At 38.3% G+C, this 5,109-nt stretch overlaps 1 protein-coding gene across 1 annotated transcript in view; it reads right to left on the bottom strand.

The window, feature by feature from the left end:
• Window positions 1-5,109, bottom strand: part of LOC108721269 (neural cell adhesion molecule 2) — a 227,413-nt gene that overhangs the window by 99,293 nt on the left and 123,011 nt on the right. The window lies entirely within an intron of this gene.

Below are 5,109 nucleotides of genomic sequence, written 5' to 3'. Positions count from 1 at the left end.
CCTACATTGAAACATCTGTTATTGTATATATATATATATCTCTGTCGGCAATATGAAATTTTCGCTCTTCACCTGCAACCTAGATCGAATTTCAGTACAGATTTTTATATTGTTTCAAATTGTATAACAATCTTAAAAAATTTTTACATACATCTGAAGGTTTTAACAACAAGTTTCTATTATCATAAAAGTTAGGATTGTATATTTTGTAGATTTAAATTTATCTTATACCAGAATTCATAATAAAATTGATTGTGTCTTTAAAGTTCAACATTGCCGGCGAAGAAATATTATTCCAATTACATTAGAAGAGCAATAATAGAATAAGAGATAGAAAGTAGGGCAATAAGTATTTAAAGTACGAGAATGTGTGAGAAAGGATGGATGATGGTATGGATGGATGAGTGAGTGATGTATGAGTGAAGTAGAAATAATGTATGTAAACCAAATTTCCTTCTTAGCTATATGTAAATGCTGAAGAGAGTTCAAAATTCTAATTTTAATAGATTCTATTATTTCAATCATATACTAAAACATATAGTAAAACATGTTTGCACATGTGATTTTTTTCAATAACAATCATGACATACTATGTGAAAATCTATGCAACCTGTGGCGATGTATTATCGAGAGAAATTCGTCTTATTAGAGAGGACTACTGTTCCGGAGGGTTGCAAATGCGCCGCCGCGGAAATAACAACTGCAGCAGTGCGTGCACGCTCGGGGGTCGTAAAGCTTTGCCGTACGTGAAAGAGGGAGAAGGGGAAAAAAAGAAATATGTATACGCGCGCGAATGCGCGCCTCTGGAAATAATTAGAAGATGCCCTCTATAAATGGAACTCGTGAAATGTGGGCGATGCGGAGTTTCATTAACCCCAGCATCATGTTTCCCGCCCGGTTCGCGGCAACTGCGTCGAGGGTGATTTTTCTTTTATTCTCGCCCCGTGTCCCAACACACGCCCGCACATACACACAGTCACTCCCTTTCGCGGTGTCACTCGGCGGTGGCGCCAATACTCGTCCGCTCAATTTCCGATACTGGAAAAAAACCCTCTTCAAACGCCCCCGCTATTTTTTTGTCATCTCTCTCGCGACAGGTCGGAGAGGGGAGTCGCGCAATTAGTTTTGCGACGCGCACGTCCCATCTCCATATGACAATCCTGTGTATAGCCGGTGAATCTGATGGACTCAATCGTCCCTTCAGGCTTATTTATGCAAGAACGTGTCTCGTCCAACACATGCTGTCAAAGCTATAATATTTTCTTTCCTCAAAATGAAATTTTTCGAAATATATTCTCTTCCGTTTTACGAATGAATAATCCCAAAATTGTGGTGAGCCACGTCGTAATATCTGTTACGATTTTATTTAAAACTTGTCGTCAAATATATATTAGAGCTTATCTGATAAGGACTTTTGCTATTCTTCGTTAAATAGACAATGTTAACATTTCAGAGATATCAGATCGCTTGCCAGACGACTATGTATAAAACGATGTTTTATGATGTTTCAAGTACGATCTTGTATGTCTCGAGGGGAAATGTTCCATTATTAATTAGAATTCTCCGGATGTCTCGTGAAATATCATAAGTACTTACAATTTATCTTAGGAATATCTTTCAGGGAGACGACACGCGTTTACAGCGACATGTAGATATATAATGATATTTCTGGAGATGGCAAAAGGAATAATAGCACGAATATTTTTAGTGTGTGAGTAGCGAAAGTCAGCGCGCGTACACCGTCTAAATAATTCTATTCGCTAGACCCTGGCATATAGTTTACGATTCCTGACTAAGAGATTCCCTGAGCGGTGAGGTTTCGGTGCAGCGACCTTAATAGGCGCCAGTTTGCGGTTATGACTTAGGCTAAGGCAGATATAATTTCGCGGCTGTTAACGCAACGGTCTCGTAAGAGAAGCGTCGCTATCTCGAGGCACGTTTCTGATAAAAATCACGGTGCACCGTTCCACGACGGACTCTTTTTTCTTCTCGGTCCCGTTGTATATCTCTTTTCTCGCTTTCCATTCCTTCTTTTCTGGATAGCGACACGCCATCCAGAAGACAAACCCATTTGCTGCTACTCTCCTCCTCTCTCCCTCACCCCCTACGTGCAGAGATAACGTGCCCTCGGCGTGGCCAGCACATCTTACTATGCTATTCTCGCCGGGTCTCCTTCGTATTCGCCGCATTCTCGCTTCCAAGTTCTCTTCTACCTTCGAGCCACATTCAATTTGCCGGCGACCTCGTATCGTAATTCCATTCGGCGAAAGTCCGCTGAGATTCTCTCGTTAAATCGGTGTCCATCAGACGCGACGTTAGTGCGTGGACAAGAGGCGAGACAAGAACGATAAAAATAAATTAAACGTGATCCCTCGGTCGCAGATTCGCCTAGACCGAACAAATTGTACAGTTCGAGCATCACATACATGTGAAGGGTATATACGAAGGTGAATGGGTGGCTTGCCTCCTACGATCGATCAGAACGATGAAGACGCCGGTTCGCGAGGAAGCGCCTGCGTTTAGCTTAGTTTATAATCCCCCTTTCCAGAGATAAACTCATACATAATTTAGCAGGGCTCACATAAAAAGCAGCAAAATTATTCTGAATTAGGAACGTTTTTAGTTTTCACATCTCCGGTAATTTCCATATCTGAGATATTTATTTAAAAATCCGGGACTTTTTCCTTCCTCGTTGATGCAGATTTATGTAAAAATGGCAAATATTTGGACATACCGCAGCAAATTGTAATTTCTCGCAATTTTTTGAAGATTTTCGTGCCATTTCATCCGATACTTCGCGCCAGGTTTTAATTCTAATCGCTTTTGCTTTTAACACAAATATTTAAATAAAACAAATGTTTAGTTTGCATCAAGTTACAGCGATTTCGAGGAAACCGATTAATGAGTTGTGTCAAGAATTTTTGCGGGATGCACGTATGCGAGATCTGTTTGTTTGATACATGAAATCGTCCGCTTCTAGATGCGATGGGGTTTTCATTACGCGAAACAATTTTCGAAATGGCGAGCGCACAGTGCCCACGTATTCTAGAACCTTTAACCCGCCATTGAAAAATCGCTCGTATCCGCGTCACGGAATGCGCGTTACATCGAACGGTCGAAATAGCTCACGTAGCTCGCAATCCGTTGAGCGAGAGACAATGCGCCGCCGATGGAAAATCGCGAGTCGAAAAACGAACGCTCGAACGAACTTCCGCGCTCGTTCGAAATAATCGGAACGCGGAACGGCGCGAACGCGTGAAGGCGCTCGAAAACACCATGAAACGATCGCGATAAATCAGATACCGTGTTATTGTTGCGATGGTTTAGTTTCCCCGGTGAAATATCTAACGATGATGATGATTATGATAATGCAACGTTCGTGACACATCGCAATCTACGTCGGGCAGTGTCTATGAATTCGCAGCGATTAGACGAACGGTTGATTATCGTAAATCTTTTAAGTTTATTCGTGCCGGCATACATTCGCGCGTGTATCCACGTGAACACGAACACTCCGTCGACACATAGGGGAAAGTTGCCGAATGCGTACCATTTAACCTATTTTTTACTATATTTTCCATTTGGCACTGTTTTATATGCAAATGAAATTGTAGCTTGAGGTTTTGGACGCTTATTATTACATGTTTAACTTTTCACCAATAACAAAAGTACGCATTCGGCAACTCTCCCCTATGATAAGAAGTAAGAGATGAAGGAAATATCGTGCGTTTCTTTAGAATTCATGAAAACAGGTGATTCAGGAATGAAATGTCGATAGATTTTAAAAATTGACAAGATATATATACTCAGATAAATTAAAAATTCATGAATCCGGAAAACATTCGTCAAGTTTTCGTGACTGAAATTTGGTTCCACAAATATAAGATATAATTTAAATCTCGGTTCAACTTACTCTTCATCTTTTTCCAATTCTAAAATTGGCAAAACATGAGGAGTAAGTTGGACCAAGATTAAAGTTAATCTTACACTTGTGGAACCAGGCTGAAGACACAAGAAACTCTGGTTAAGCCATTGACCATATACACATGAACTGCTAGCAGCTGCCACTATTCCTATATATACAATGCTTTGAACTTTTGAAAATGAAAATTGTTGAAATAAAGATGTCTATGTTATATAAAATGTGAAAATAAGGATGAAACTGTATTCGTTTTTAATTTGAATGTTAGGTCATATAAATTTAAATCATCGTTAGTAAAATGATGGATGTTTATAATGTTTTAGGTATCTTAAAATTTTTTATTCTTGATTTATATGTTTAAATGCCGATCGGCATTTAGACTGCGCGCGGGTTGGTGAAATAAGGAACAGGAATCAAGCTGAAAATCGACCGAAATGTGCAACTAAATCTCAGCTCTGGTTTAAGTGAAGGCATAATATTATATCAGATATGAAGTTGGCATTAGCAATTTATATAAGTATATGATTGAAGGGTTAAACATAGAAAATGTTTTATAAGTATTATGTAGATGCAGTTTTTGCTCTCTATAAGGCGTAAATAAAGTCCGATCGTAAAACCGAAGGTGTGTGTCGTTGGAAAGATCATTTAATTTCCTTTATTTTTACTTCAGACCATTTTAACGTATCACCTGTGTTAAACTATAATGGAAAATGTATAAACGCTTTTTCCGGTCCGGAACTATTGGTTCCAAATCGAACCATCCCCTGGTTCAAATCGAACACTTCTATTTTTATAGACTTTTAGGTAGAATTTTAAAATATTTTAATGTATTTTTTTGTTAGTATTGAGTAAATACGAGCGATTTGACAGTCAAGATAAAAATTTTATTCAGAAAAAAAATTACTGACAGTTTATATTATTAGTTTATATTATTAGAATTGAAATCAATAAAACTCAATTAATCTGAGTCTGACGACTCATGATATTTTACTAATTTAATTCCTGGGACCAGATCTGGCCGATCATCAATACTACAAGTTATCTATTGTACTGTCCAATTTGGACACGGGTCTTTTCGAACTTTGGAACAAATTTTACAATAAACCGCAAAAGTGATCACAAAATGCTTGATATTTTTTAATTCTACACTCTTTAATTATCTTAAATCAATTACCTTTCAAATTTTT

This window comes from Mycetomoellerius zeteki, unplaced genomic scaffold (assembly GCF_001594055.1).
Source record: "Mycetomoellerius zeteki isolate Tzet28-1 unplaced genomic scaffold, Tzet1.0 scaffold164, whole genome shotgun sequence".
NCBI classification, from domain to species: Eukaryota; Metazoa; Arthropoda; class Insecta; order Hymenoptera; family Formicidae; genus Mycetomoellerius; species Mycetomoellerius zeteki.
The sequence above is the reverse complement of the archived record's forward strand: the minus strand, read 5'-3'. Positions and strand labels throughout refer to the sequence as shown.